Source organism: Solea senegalensis, linkage group LG18, assembly GCF_019176455.1.
Source record: "Solea senegalensis isolate Sse05_10M linkage group LG18, IFAPA_SoseM_1, whole genome shotgun sequence".
NCBI lineage: Eukaryota > Metazoa > Chordata > Actinopteri > Pleuronectiformes > Soleidae > Solea > Solea senegalensis.
Window position 1 is genome coordinate 19,229,210 of NC_058041.1, and position 16,076 is coordinate 19,245,285.

General features: G+C 39.9%; 1 long non-coding RNA gene across 1 annotated transcript; it reads right to left on the minus strand.

Annotated features, from left to right (window-relative positions):
• Positions 1-5,889: 5,889 nt before the first annotated feature.
• Positions 5,890-10,481, minus strand: LOC122759511. Its single transcript, XR_006358272.1, has 3 exons — positions 10,201-10,481; positions 6,738-6,825; positions 5,890-6,019 (listed from the first exon to the last, which is right to left on the minus strand). It is a non-coding gene; the product is annotated as an uncharacterized LOC122759511 (long non-coding RNA).
• Positions 10,482-16,076: the final 5,595 nt, after the last annotated feature.

The following is a 16,076-nucleotide window of genomic DNA, read 5'->3' on the forward strand; positions in this document are numbered from 1 at the left end:
TTAGGACTTATTATACAGACTCAACTCTACTCGCGTTAGAAAGAATCTAAAATCATTAGAAACGAACAACTAGCACTAACAAATACAAACACACTATAACTGTGAGGCAGTGCTGCTAACATTTAGCAAAGCTAACGTTTCGCCTGCTGCTAACAGAACTGCAGTGTCGTCAGTGCAGCTTCCTGGCTACGACGCTGTTAGCATCGCTCTGTGACCCAAGGTGCTTTGAAAAACAAGTGGTTTTATCAAATTACACATACAACTTACAATAATATTTTTAATACATTTTTTTAATTTTCAGGGGTGTTTGCTGTCTAAGGGGCAATTATATTCCAACGTCAAAGACTTAAAAATAGTATATTGGGTAAAATAGAAGAGCCTGGGGTAAGTACACAGCTCTCTATCGCTCCAAGTTCCAATAAAAGTGTTAAAGTATTGTATTATTACTCCTAATGAAACTCCTTATTCTACAAACCTGAGACTCAGGTCGTTGAAATACAAAGACGCGACAGAGTCGTCTGTCAATCATGTGTCAGATAAAAGCAGCAGACGTTTCCTCTCCCGGCTGCGTCTCACTCCTTGACCTTCCCCTCATTCTCCGCGGACTGTTTTCAAGCTGCAGAGTCCGTCTTTCAAAGGTTCCTCCTCCCGCCGTGAACCTGCTCACCCCCAGGAAAGAAAAAGAACTACAAAGAGAAGGATTTTTCCCTCTCAGGTGTGAGACGTGGTGGCCTTCGTGTCTCCGTGGCCCCTGGGATCTCCTGCTCACCGATGACCCCTCAGCTCCACGGCGGGAGAAGTTCAAAGCTCCACAGAAAGTTCCTCAGGCGTCTGTGAAGACGCGTGGGCGGAGGAATAATTACCCCCAACTACAAATGGTGCTGACAGATTTAGTCAAACACTCTCTCTCTTTGTTGACACTCGCAAATGATGATTGATGATCGCCGGGTGCGCGCGAACACGTACGCGGTGATTCATCACGGGCACTAAAAGCTGAAAGACTAACTCAGATTATCAGATTAATATTTTATAGCGGTAATTAGAGCGGTGCGCAGGCTGGTGAGCGAGCAGAAACTGATGCCATGTCGGCAGAGAGGGAAAAAAAGTCACACTGCAGAAACGCTGGCTTCATTCTGGACGCAGACTTTTCTCCTGTGGTTTCTGAGAAGGAGGGTTTTAGGTTTTGTCGGATTAGCAACTATTTCCAAAGCACAACGCTTTTTGGCACTGATTCAAACGTCCTTAATTATCCATCAGTCATGAATCTTGAGAGGGAAAATAACCCCAAAGTCACTTTCTTTCTATCAGATGTCGTAGAATTAAACTTTTTGTTTGTGTACAATATTGATCACGACCGCAGTCATATTTTAATTAGCTAATCTGTTTCCTTTTTTATTTTCTTTTACTTATTTAATTATAGTTCTTTGTAATTCTTTCTTACTTGCTCACTTAAATTGCATCGTTTCTCTCTGTGTTTGCCAAAAACTCGGAAGAAACATCTCCAATGTTGAGTTTACAGTTTAGAATACTGCAGTATATTATATTATACTATACCGTGCTATACAGTAGTTGATACTGTCAGAAAGAACATAACTTCTTGAGTTTGTCACGAAGCGTCAGATATGTTAGTTTTTGTCTTACTTGGTTCAGTTCTTGTGTTAGTTTAGGTTTAAAGTCACGTTAAGTTCATGTCACCTTTGGTGTGGGTTTGATTTTCACTTCCCCTTTTATTTTGGTAAACGTACATTTTCTCCTGTCGGGTGGTTCCTTCATTTGTCTTGACACATCTCCACGAATTCCCTCATGCACTTCACCTGGTGATCACTCGCACCTGCCCTTGATTCCCTCTTCTCTATATAGTTTCCCCAGTCCCTTTGTCATGTGTGTCGTTTATGCTTGCAGAGAACACGTCAGAGTCCAAGTCTGTTTCGCCTTTTGCTCGCTCAAGTGCCAAGTTTTGTTTTGTTAATTCAACTTCTAGGAAGAATTGATTTTGAGGACAATAAAGTCCCTTGAATCTCCTATCGTGCCTCCTCTCTCGTGCATTTGGGTCCAAGCAGAGTATTCACCCTTCCTAACAGAGTTTCATCGTGTTCTGGTTTCATCCTGAACATGAATGGCCAGACAGGGCCGGAACAAGACTTTATGGGGCCCCCCAAGCAGAGTCTGATTTAGGCCCCCCCCCACCACCACCTCACCTGAGCCAGCTGTACTGGACTTGTATTGATACAAATGTAACACTGTGAAATGCTGTTGTTGTAACACTGTCACTCTCGTTTATTATTTAGTTTCTAAACTGTCTTCATTACAATATTCGACATAATTTCACAGTAAAGTTTATTTTGATTTGTTCTGCATATAAAAACAGTATTTACGATGCTGATGATTCCATAAATAACAAAAAATGAAATACAAATAACTCATTGTTGGGCCGCAAGTTTGAGACGTTAATATTTAGCTGCTTATATTTAGCATATACACAAGAGCAGGCTAACAGCTTAGCAGTTGGAGGTCAGATTTTACGTAAAAATAAGTGAATGTGACCAGGTTTACGTGTCATTGGCTAGAGCTGAAAAATGGCAACTTTGGCAAAAACCAATCACCTGCACCCAGAACTCTACGACACCAGACCTTTTATCTTCAGAGACCGAATAGTCAGCGAGGAAGTCGCTGTACCTGGTAGAAGAGAAAGCACAGAAGAATATCACAGAAATTATCTTGCGAATGGCGTGAAACTATGGGTTTGGAGCTACGTGAGTTTTTCTCGCGCGACAACTTTACGTACAAAGTGAGAGGCGTGTGTCAAATCACGGCCATCACGCCTGACGCTCGAGTTCGAATTCTTCAACTTTGGCGAAAGTTGACGCGATGGCCACTCGGCGTTGAGATTCTCTGGATGACGTCACATACTCGCCAGTGGCCAGACTTCGCTCTGGGACAAAGTGTTATTTTTACGTTGCCGGGCACAACTTGACAAATTTCACCATTAAATTTGGACGAGCTCCATGGTACAGTTAGTTAGTTGTGGAACCGCACAAGACGACGGTTTCTCCTCTGCAGACGTTTCCGCAACAGAGATGATGGTGAACAGAAATGCCCTTTACTTCTGCTTGAAATACGACGACTTTCTGCCAGCGTGACAAATCGTGTTGCGTGTGAAAACAGCATCAGACACAGTCGCAGCAAACACATGTGATTTCAGACAAAGTCAATAACAGTCCTTCTTTGGTAGGAGATGTGAGAGTGTACGTTGAGATTTTCTTGGGTTTTCTGCGTATGCCGAGGAGAAAAAGGCCCAAACAGTAGAACACAGGTCCTGCGTCTGCAGCGAGGACCCGCAGCCCACACACACACACTTCACATTGTTCACGTGTAAGTCAGTAGCGGCGGTGGAGGCGGCCGCTCACGTCCTTGGCTGCGGCTCGTGTTTGATCTCCTCGTCCTGTCAGGAGGAAACCTCTTCCCGTTCAAGTGGTTTGTGAAAAATGAGTCAATTACAGCTCGTCTTTGAGAGGGTCCCCCTTTTAGGTGAGGACGGTCATTTATCATCAAAGGTTTGGAGACACCAGCTTGCTGACCCTGCAAGAAATCAAAAAAAAAAACCCAGCTAACTGATTTAAAGTTTTGGCCCTTTCTTTCACAGCGTTGGTGTGTATATCTTCAGTTTGAGACACGTCGCTTCCAGGTAACGTATGATGTGATGGCAGTTTGCCACGAGCTGTGAGGCCTTTTCTCCATCAGCATATGAATATGTCCTGATGACTTACCCGTCTCATCAGTCACACGACAGCCGCTCCCCCTCTGGCCCGATTCTCCATGCAGCTCATCCTCACCTCTCTCTGGTTCTGTTCACACAGACTTTTGTCAAAGATACATCATATTTCTCTGAGATCAAATATTCCATCTCTGACCTGGCGAAGACGTTAGTGAATGGAGGAACATCATCGGCATATCTAATGAGCCTCTGGTGATTTAGTTTGCCATGACTTCAGAGTATAGTTGTTTTGGGTGTAACTGAATGTTTAGAATCAGTTGATTTAATAAAGATTTCTTAACAAAATAGTTCAGAACTTCCTGCATGACCGGAACAACAGTCACTGAACTGAAATACCACTGAACGTGGTCGTGATCGCCGGCTTTCAGCAGTGCTGTCTCTAAATACACCAGACTCTTTTGTTAAATATTGACATTTTAGACATTTCCTTATTGGAGATTAAATGTTGGAGATTAAAGTTAATGATTTCAGGGGTTTTTAAGTCTTTTTAACTGATCCACAGATGGACATTGTTGGCTTTGATTCTTGTGTAAGACGTCGCACTCATGACTCTTCAGTGACCACACTCTCTGACCAATCACTGGGATTTGGGATTATAAATAGATTTTGGAAGAAATCAGTTGTGATACAAACTCTGACCTAAAATTTAGCCTCAATCCTGGGTGATATATATGTAGACATATTAGTGTTATTATTCAGTCTTTTTCATCCAGTCTCATGGTCAGCTAGGTCTCTTTACGGGATTAATAGTATTTGGATAATAAGCTTTTCCTTTGATATTTTAGCATTTGTAGAATAATCACAGTGTGTTTGGCCCTGCGGGTTTGTCCTGATAATACATAAGAGTTCGGTCTCCATTAGCAGAAGAACTCTGCGCTCCAAAGCCTCAGGGTTCCTTCCTCGTTCCTCGTTGCTCGACCACACTCTCGTCTCTCTTGAAACCTAATTGGCTGCTAAGACTCGTGGAAGGAGTCGGGGCGTGAAGAGAAATCAATGTTTTCCCAGGACATGATGATGAATCCAGTGTGTAAACCCGAATGACTTTGTGTACTGTACCTCTTCCAACACACGCACGCACACACACACTCCTGACAGTTAACAGAAAGTAGACCAGGGAGAAGTCTAAACTCTAGGAGCAGCAGAGCTTCAGTGAAGATTGGCGTGATGGATATCGAGGGAGGCCGCGTTGAATGGAAGGCAATGAATAATTGAACAGTCAGACAGAGTGGTAAAGGGTAAAGGGAAGCATTAGTCCATGTGTTCTGTTGGTTAAGCTTCCTTTACAATAAATAAAATAAAATAGTGAGTCCACTGATCAATAATTAACCAACAAATAATCTTAACCAACTGTAACCTGTAAACTATAATTGAAAACCCTTATTTTTGTGACATACGTGTGTAGATTCTGACCAAAATTGAATGAGAACATACTTGGGTGATCATCTACCCATCACAAAGAAGTCTGACTGATCTGTCAAAAAATGTCCTCATAATCCCAACATGTCCTTATAATAGCAGTATATACTCGCGTCACCTGCAACCGTCCCCCTAGTGGTAGGATGTCATCCCTATTCGCAGCATTAATTCTGTGAATATTAATTATATTACATATATTATATTATATTATATAATATATATATATTAATATATATATTTGAATATTTTGTAATCATATTGAATTGGCAGTTGTTAATCAATACAATTGAATAACAAGCTTAACAATTGTATTAGACCACCTGTCAAGAACAAGAAAAAACAAGAAAACATAATTTTTTTATCTAATCGAAAAACTTTTTATACCCACATTTGAGGCGCCTCACTGGGCTTCTTCTCTGAAAAGCATTACATTCAACAAACTCTATTGAGTAATGAAAGTAAATCACTTTAATTTGACATTTTAATCAAGAAATACTAATATGATTTACTATGTTTGTGTTTTTTTTTAAACAGTACATTTCAAAATCCATGGATAACAATAATACTTATGTCCATATATTTAGAATATGTAAGCTACATACTGACCTATTAACCATTACATAAACATAAACAAATATTTTAGTAGTTACTAGTAGTAAATAATTACTAATTTACTATTTGAGTAAATCCTGGTATATATATATATATATATATATATGTATGTCAGTGAGTGGTAGGCAGTGGTCAGCGTCAGTGAAGTGTGACAGGGATTCCCTGGAAAGCCATGAAATCACCATCAGCTCTTTTCCTCTGATAATCTTCAGGTCCCTGAAGGAGAAGAGAAGCAGGAACAGTTCAGAATCCTCGGCTCAGTGGTTTCACTGCGGCTCTAATTACTACAAACTTTGCCATGTGTGAGTTAATTACTTTCACCTCTGAGACGCTCTCTTAATTACTTTTAATTCATGAAATCGTTAATATTGTTAGCCCCACCCCCACCCCCTTTATTTCTATGAAAGACAAGGAGAGACTTTTATTTTTAATGGTTTTACAGTTTTTATTCTTGTGAAACATGGAGTTGATTATACACTGATACTGAATCTTCACCACAGTTCAAATACAAACTCACCTGTTGTGACTGCTCTTCACTCTACATTATTATCATTTATTAATTTTTTTTTCTTTGTTTTTAATCTTTTGTATATATATATCTTTATATTATCCATGTTTTACTGCTGAAGCACGACGACCCTGAGAACTCTGAAAGGCGCCACTAAATAAAATGTATTATTATACATTTTATTATTAAATAAAAGGAGCATTATTATAATTATTAAATGAAATGTCTATATTTAGCAGAATGACAATAAACCTCTTGATTCTTGAATCTCATCTGCGTGACATAAACACATTTATAAAATGTAAAGTTAGAGGAAAAAGCACATATTTTGGTTGCTCCTCTCAACTCTCAAGTGAGTTAAGAGTTAATGTTTGTGTCGGTGATAGACAAACGTGTGTGTGTGTGTGTGTGTTTTAATGAGATTACCTCCTTCACTTTCGAGGATTAGGTTGTTTTTTTTTGGTGCCAGTACTGTAATTCATAAAGGAAGGTTTAATCCAACCTGCTGGCCAGTCTGTGCGAGAAAAAATAAAATAAAATATTAGACACGTGTAGCTCAAGCTGAGGTTTTACAACCAAGGAAATGTCCTCTTTAATGTCCTTGTATATGTCCTCAATTCTTCTCCCCGATTAATTAACAGGGATTTGTGAGAATGAAGTGGTCCAGGACTCTGAGAGAAAACACCTTATCACGTGTTAAGTGTTTACTAAGGGAAAAGTAATTAAAGGGAAACCAAAGCTGTATAGACAATAAACGGCAACGTGAGATTATTTTTGTCCTTTCTCTGTCCCCATCAGTTTTTAAATGCCCTAACAAATGCAACATGTCCTCCTGGATAGAGTCTCAACAGAAAGATGTCCTCACATGACGAGCATGTCTTCACAAGCCTTCTGGATATTGTCAAATCAGAAAAATGTCCCACAAATCTCTATGTCCTCTGAGATAATTGTCACAACAGAAATATCGTCACATGTTTGTATGTCCTCACTATATCAGTGTCCTCACGAAGGCCTAAAATGTCTTCACAGAGTCCTGATGTCCTCATGAGGCCATAGCGTCTTCAACTCCTAAATGTTCTCTTAGTGACAGGATGTCCTGACAATTTCTAGATGTCCTCACTACATCTAAATGCCCTCACAACTTTAAGATGTCCTCATGAGGTCATAATGTCCTCTCTGCCCCTTATTGTCCTCCTAAGGGCAGCATGTCCCTACAACATCTAGATGTCCTCACAACTCCAAACTATCTTCACTACCTCAAACTGTCCCCATAGTAGTAGGATGTCCTGACAAGTTATAGATGTCCTCACTACATATAAATGTCTTGATAGTACAGTACTCCAAAATGTCCTCACAACACAGCCACATCACCTGGATGTCTTCACAAGCCTAAGATGTCCTCACAATATAGGTGTCCTCAGAAAAGTCAACATGTCTTCTCAATGCCAAGACATTCTCACAAGGCCTAACCTAGAAATGTCTTTCTAGTGGCAGCATGTCTTCAAAACATCTAGATGTCTTCACAAGCCTAGAATGTCCTCACAATTTCTAGATGTCTTCACAAAGGCCAAAATGTCTTTTCAATGCCCAGATGTTCTTATGTCCTCTCAACCCAGAAATGTCTTTCCAGTGGCAGCATGTCTTCAAAACATCTAAATGTCCTCACAACCCCAAAATGTCCTTCAAATGACAGGAGGATATACTCACATCACCTGGATGTCTCCACAAGTTTAAAATGTCCTCAACATTTCTAGATACCCTCACTGCATCTAAATGTCCTCACAACTCCGAGATGTCCTCCTGGATATTGTCACAACAAAAAGATGGTCCTCACAATATAGGTGTCCTCACGAGGCCACAATGTCCTCTTTGTGCCAGAGCGCCCCCTGATGTCTTCATCTATCAAGTGTCATTCGAGGATTTAAAGATTTGAGACACTTTGAGACAACACAGTGGACAAAGTGTCTCCATCAGTGTGCTAATGAGACTCCAGTCTGGTGCCTGTGCTGTAAATGAACAGTGATTGCAGACGTCGCCCCCTGTCTGACAGCAGCGTTCATCACGTCATCATCTGCACGGACTCATTTCCATGTGCCGTTAAATCAGGGGACGTGAAATGATGAATTCAGAGGAGTGCGACGCCACGCCGGAGTTTTAAAGACAATCAAAACAAACCTGAGTGCTGCACTTAAAGGTGTGAAGAGCAGGAGTGGACGTCAGATCAAACCTCAGCTTCCATTTTTCTTTATTACCCTGAAGGAAATGTGATGTGCAGCAGCAGCAGCAGTGAAGACACATAAAATAAACGGTGAATGTCCTCCACTGCCGCTCTGAACCGTTAAAAACAACGCGGCAGACACTTAAATAAACTCAAATCTCCCTGGACCGACTCCACCGACTCCTGTCGTCAGCCAACCTCGACCAAGCGAAGCCAAACCACATGAACCGTTTAAAAATGGCAACAAGTAAAAAAAAAAAATAATAGAAGCAATGAAAACTGTGAAGAAAATTGCGAACTGACTGCGTTTTAAGGACATACATCGAATTTTGAGAGGCTCCGCCCACAACTACCGAACTACACTGGGGGACAACAGATGCTCTTTATCGTTATTATTTGTCTTTCAGCTTCTTCTCTTAGTGGATGATTCGTGTATTTGATTTTAAAATATTCTTTACAGTGGTTTTGTTGTTGCCATTAAGCCTCTGACCACTAGTTGGCAGCAGACTTTTGGCCATAACACAGTTAAATCACTTAACTAATTTATTCATGTCGCTGGGATTGGGACCGGCACATGGAGGAGCTGGTGGGGAATTGAATCAGCAACCTTCCAGTCATAAACCAAGTTTTCTTTCCAGTTGGCGATGGGATGTCCATATTGTGATATGTATCATATAATCTTATTATTATTATACTACGACATAAGTTTAAATTTAAACTGAATAAAGACCAGCGTGAAGGTTTATGAAGGTTTTTCTCATCTTTTTTTCCTCTCTGTGAAAATTCTATTTGCTTCCGTCAGAGCCGTGAAATACAAACACATTCAGAGAGTCGTTCACAGACTAAAATGATTGCTTGTGTGTGTGTCAGAGACAAACTGTTAACTCACCCTGCTCAAATATTGGACTGCAGTAATTAGCAGGCTCCTCGCTCTGTGTTTATCTATGGATCAGTGAGAAACAATGACGCAACGAGGGGCAACGAGAACGTCGACCTTCAGTCCTCCAGCTAAAGACTTCGCCGCCTGCGCGAGCTTTTGTGTGCCGACGGAATTCTATTGAGTGGAAACACAGAGTTTATGCACTTTTATCTGACCGCGGTGAAGCCGTCGAGTGTCGGGAGCCTGAAGTGATTCAAGGTTCTCTTTATCATTAGTCAGTCGCCGTGTGTGACCTTTCACCTAAAACAGGGATATGAGTTTGTATGAAAACCTTTCACCTGCACCATACCAGATCCCATAGAGAAAAGTGTGAATTTTACATCACATCGCACAGGAGTTGTTGATGCATTTTCAACGTGTCATTCCAAGTTTAAAAGTGTTGTTTTGTGAATTCGGCATTTAAAATCCTTCTCTTAGATTTACCTCAGTGACACAAAGTGACCACACGAGGCAGCAGTAGACCAGCAGCTCCTGTGTCCCGGCAACCTTAAATCGCTAATTTTCTCGATGGGGTTTGGTGTGGAAGAGTGAGCGCTAAATACATAAACATGTTCTTCAGATATCACAGACCTTAAACTGACGTAGTTTTTACTGAGCAAGTCGTTTATTTAATGATATAATTGGAATAAAACGTACATTAATGTCTAACAATACAGTTTTATTTGTCTGAATTTGCTCAGAAAAAAAACAAAGCGGCCCCTCGACCTCATTTCCACGCCGAGCATCTGTACCTCAGAGGACAACAAGGCCGTCACCGTCCTCGTCTGCGTCGTCCCTCAGTTCAGCCTGAGCAGAAATGAGGCCATGGCTCGACATTTAATAACAAAGTCTCTGCTTATCCTCCTCTCCTCTCCTCTCCTCCCCTCTCCTCTCCTCTCCTCTCCCAGTAAAAGAAAGGAAAGTCTTGTTTTTGAGAGGCTGATGTTATCTCACGTGGGACTCGACAATCGTGTTTTTTAATAATTAAACCGATTCTGCCAATGATCGGGTCGCTCGTCTGTGAACGAGCGCTCGTTTCCCGGCTCGTGGAAGATCCATGTGGAGAGTTTACTGCAGTCAGTAATCACTGAAGGAAGCAGCGCCGCCTCCTCCGCCTCCTCCTCCTCCTCTAACCAGACCTGTTCATTTCTGTAAAGATTAGTTTCTACATTTTATGGTCCATGCAGATAAAGCAGCTGAGGTCAGAGGTCACGCTGCTCACTGAGCTGATAAATGATCTCCATTCTTTGGCTTTTATTCACTTGTTATTTCCTGTGTTCGTTCCAGAGGTTTTTTTTTTTTTTTTTGTTTTGCTTAATTCAGCCGATATCTGGACACACGTTTTATTATATTCTTGGTTCTATTTCTCATAATTATACGACATATTTTACACACATTTATCTTTAATAAACTGGTATTTTTTTAACCAAACTTTGTCTCTGAAACAGACTCCACGTGTATTTAAAGCCTAAATGTTATTATTAATGTTATTATCGTGTCTGTGGTTATTTACAGAAGAGCTTTATTATGATTTCATTTCATAAATCAGTGCAACTGTCAGCTCATATGAAACAACTGCAGTGAAATGAGCGGGTGAACGGGGACTTTCACTCTCTCACTCTCTGCTTTATTAATGTGTAGCTTAACACTTAAACACATTGCGGCTGTGATGAATTATCATGCCGAGCGTTGGTTTTATTTATAGAAACAAAAACATCGTCTCATCCATTAAATTCTCGCGTTGTTTTTACTCTGCTGGGAACTGAGATTTTTCCAAAAATCTCCAGAATAACACGAGGTAATGTGTTCATATTTGCCTCAGACATTCACTTGGACTGAATGATGAAGTGACGCAGTGTTGGTGACTGAAGGTCGAGAACTTTATGATTTCTTTGACGTGGAAAACTGGGAAGGAATAGTGCAAAACTGACTAACAACGTTGGGAAATTCAAAACTAAAATTAGAACCACTTAGCTAAACAATTTCTGGCTCCAAGGTTTGTCTTGTCTAAACTTATCTGTTGATAGAATTGTTTGTATTTCTGCTCCTGGTCTCTCTCTCTTCTGTCCCCCACCTCTCCTTTGTCCCCCATTTTTTCCTTTCACCACAACCTGTCTTGGCAGATGGACGCACATCTTTGAGTCTGGTTCTGCTCATTGTGTGAAATGTTGTTGTTTCTCTGCTCTCTATAATATCATTTTTGTGTGATTTTTGTTTCACTATGTACAGAGACTTACAGAGATAATCTGCGTTGTGATGTTGGTGCTGTACAAGTAAAATTGCATTAGTCGTCATACTTGCAGTCTTCGATGAATGAACAGGCAAACTTGATAGAAGTTTTATTTTCAATAAACCAAATTTAAAAAAGTATATGCAAAATGAAAATCAATCTTTTTTTAATATCAACACATTTGAAATAAACTAATATTGTCGTAAAAATAATAACAACAACGTTCTCTTTTAAAAATACCAAAATATCACCAAATGAGATTTTGGTTCCCTCAACGTTTAGGGAATGTTGGGCTTCTGTGTAACCCTGAGGGATTTGAATAATGATTTTAATAATAATAATAATAATAATGATAATAATAATAATACTAATAATAATAAGAAGAAGGGAAAACAGCAGGACTTTTTCCAGGTCTAAAGGATGTTAAAATAAGCCCCTCCCACTGGAGTACGCCCCACCTACAGACTCCTCGCCGTTCACGACTCCTGAACCTCGGCTCTTGCTAGTCCGTTGAACTGATGGCTGACAGAATGTCAAACAGGCGAGCGTCTGTGTCTTCCTCCGTCTCAGCAGGACGTGGAGTCAAAGTGTCGCAGATTATAATCTGTTACAGCGAAAAGCAACTGATACAAACACTCCTGACAGATTTATGTTCAGGCCTGAGCGAGAATCGATCATCTGTTCTCAGATATCGTCTTCAGAGTGGCGTGGTTTGTTTCTTCTCTTTCCTGATTTATCTGCCGTTGATTAGCCGCTGAAACTCATCCAGGCAGCTGCGCCTGCATTATTAATGTCCTCATCAATAAAGAAGGAAAAATAAATAAAGAATAAAAAACACAGCCGGCACTTAATCAAACGGCTAATTAACATGAACAAATCTTAAAATAATACACATTCAAATGAAGTGCAGAGAGGAGGAAAACGTTTTTTATCAGTGATTATGAATCAAAACCAGAATTATCAGAATAATAGTTGATTGATTTAAGTGTAATAAAAAGGAAGGAAAAGTTCTTAGATAATGTTCGTTTGACATATGCGGGGCTGGGTACATACGCTCTACTACAGACAGCCACCAGGGGGAGTCCATCTTTGTTTACAGTCACAGTGAAGGAGGACATTTTTTAAAATAGTGATATTCAACCGACACCTTATCGGAGGAGGGAAAAAGGAAACACAATGCATTGTGGGTCTGCTGTGTCAGGTACTCAGTAGCTAGGTGCGGTAAAAACAAATGGTTTCCTGTACGATCAGTTTATTAGCACTACTTCGACAGCTAGCATATTAGCATATTTAGCAAAGAGGCTAACCTTCTTGTGTATCTTGAGCAGAGAACGGCGATTGGTTGTTATTCTGGTTTCAGACAATTTTACGATATTAGCACTTGCTGTGAAGAAAGGGTTAGTGGTGAATTTCACGTTTTCACAAATGCCTTTTCGCTCATGTGCGACAAGCAGGAGCCTGGGACGTCACGGATGATTTATAACCATCGTAATTAACATGCTTGTTTTGTACTCAAGAATGTGAACAAAATACCTTTTTGCTAATGTAAGTAGTATTTATGTTGAGGAAGTTATACATTATACTGTTATAGCATGAGTCAACTCAAATCTACTTAGAATTCCAAAGTCTACTTATAACGAGTCATGAGCGCGACATCCGACACAAGAATCAAAGCCAACAATTTCCAAAGTTAAAAAGACTTAAAAATCCCTGAAATTGTGTGTTGATCTCACAGACTCCGCCCACGTTGAGGAGGAACTATGATGTCATGGAAGACGAGCAGAGCTTGAACTGTATCATGGAAAAGCTCCATAAAAAAATAAACCTATACGACAGCACGTATTTACAATTATCCAATAATATTATGAATTTCAGGGAGATTTTTGTGAATTAAATGGAGTTTTAGTTACTCTTTCGTTTAGTCTGATGTCTGTGAAGTCCACACACCCTGCTGATTCTCCTCCTCCTCCTCCTCGAGTCTGTGTCTTCTTTCCTTTCACGTCTGAACAGATACTTTCTGACTGCTATTAAGTTCCCCTCGCAGTGTGAACGGCTTCCTCTCGTCTCCGCTGTCTTTAATGTACACCGCTCCGTCAAACAACGGGCACAAAATCAATCCGCTGCTTTCTATTTGTACGCTGCAAAAACCACCCGGCTCCCTCCCGATCAATACACATTCAGGCTGGATGACAAAGGTAAGAGGCGGTTGTGTACGCGTGTGTGTGTGTGTGTGTGCGGTTGTGTACGCGTGTGTGTGTGTGTGTGCTCAGAGAGCTTCCTTTCCACTCAAATGAAAGAGTTTCTGTGCATGTTCATGAGCGCTTCACTGATACTCAGGTTTGTTTAACAAGAAACTTACAAGTAACAAGTTAGACAATAACAACTGCGCGGGCACTCGCAGCCACCGTGCTGCCAGCAGGTGACGCTGTAACCATGACTTAGCTTTCATGTGCTGGTGTTTTCTGTCCAAGTCTGTTTGTGTCACGTATGAAGTTTGGAGACGATGGGTGAATGTGCGACAAAGTTACAGGTCACTTCCTGTTTCATGGCCAATGGTCAATTCCAATGGTTGCCGTGGCCACGCCCTTTTGAATTTGCGAAACCTTTTGGTAACTCTTCATCTTTGATGTGTCTAGTACCAATTGATGGATTTTTTTTAATGTTGGTACGAGGAACGTTCTCAGACACCAAATTCAAGTGCATGATCATGTACATTATCTATGAACATGAACATGTTATCCGTGAAAACCTGCATCCAGTACAAACTGACATGTTTTTTCTTTATGTTGCTATGATTTAACGTGCTCACATGAGTTTGTTTAGTAACGAAAACGTACAAATCGCCAAGATGGGCGCCAAATTTAAAAAATGGCCGACTTCTTTATTATTCGTCTTGGGCTGGGACATATTTCTAGCAAGCTTGGTGAAATTTGGTGCAACTTAGTTTTGGCTTTGTTTTTATAAGCACTGAGCAGATAATTGTTTGATATATATATATATATATATATAAATGTAGTTACATTTCTTGTGAAACTATAGAGTCAGGTTGAGTCACGGCTCCTCACCTTCATTATTTAGCGTCTGTTTCTGCTCCGACCGCCTGAAGCATTTCAATCTTGATTCCCGGCCGACAACGACAACTCTGTGCATCATAAGCAATTTTCAATATTTGGACTGTATTCTATATCTGAGATGCACACACACACACACACACACTCTGCGTGCGTTAATTCAATAAAGTCCAGAAGAAAAAAACAAGGCTTGGGGTCTGTTTATTATTTATTTATTTATTTTCTTTACTATAAGAGGCTCCTGATAAAGGCATGTTCAAAGCTGCTGGTCGCCGTGGCAACACAGAGACATGGAGACTCTCTTCTTTTTTTTTGTATTATCTAAATTTCACTGCAGCCACTTCAAGGACACAGTGGTAATTGATTTGGTTTTTCAGACTCTGACTGCGTTCGTTTTATCGTGGATCTTATCTTGTGTTCTCTGAAGTCACCTTTGTTTATTCAGGTCAGAGCAAGAACGAGCTGTGTCACTCCTGAAATCTGTGAAATCCATGTGTGAGGTCACAAAACCAGCGAGCAACATGTTTTTCACTATTTTAAATTAAAAAGACATTTGTAAAGAGTTTCATTGCATGTAATTGGGAAAATATCACCGTTGACCACAGTGCAGCCAGTCATTCAACCCTATTTTATTTTATTGCAATTCTTTACTATACTTTTCAAACAGTAATACAATGGTACTAAAACAGTACTAAATTGGTAGTAAATTATTACTAAAGAGGTAGCAAAAATTTTCTAAATTGGTACTTACAGTACTGAAAGGTACTAAATTGGTAGTAAATTATTACTAAAGAGGTATCAAAAATGTACTAAATTGGTACTAACAGTACTAAAAGGTACTAAATTGGTACTTATAGTACTAAAAATGTGCTAAATTGGTACTTACAGTACTAAAAGTTACTAAATTGGTACTTATAGTACTAAAAATGTACTAAATTGGTACTTACAGTACTAAAAGGTACTAAATTGGTACTTATAGCACTAAAAATGTACTGAATTGGTACTTATAGTACTAAAAAGGTACTAATACAGCAGTAAATTGGTACCAATATATACTTTTTCAGCACTAAAATTCCGAAGCGTCTGGACAAACAGTTCTACTATAAATATTTATAATAAGAAAATGATTTTTAAAAATAAAAAAACACAAAACGGCAAAGCAAAAACATGTTTCACCTCAACACTTGTCTAAATAAAATGGTTTTCCAGCGTTGTATCGGTACGAGTATTGATTATTGGTACCAATAAGCAGTACCCTCATCAGTTTTGGTATTGATAAATCCCAGTGATTGATGATGAATGAGTGTTTGACCATAATGCATTCACA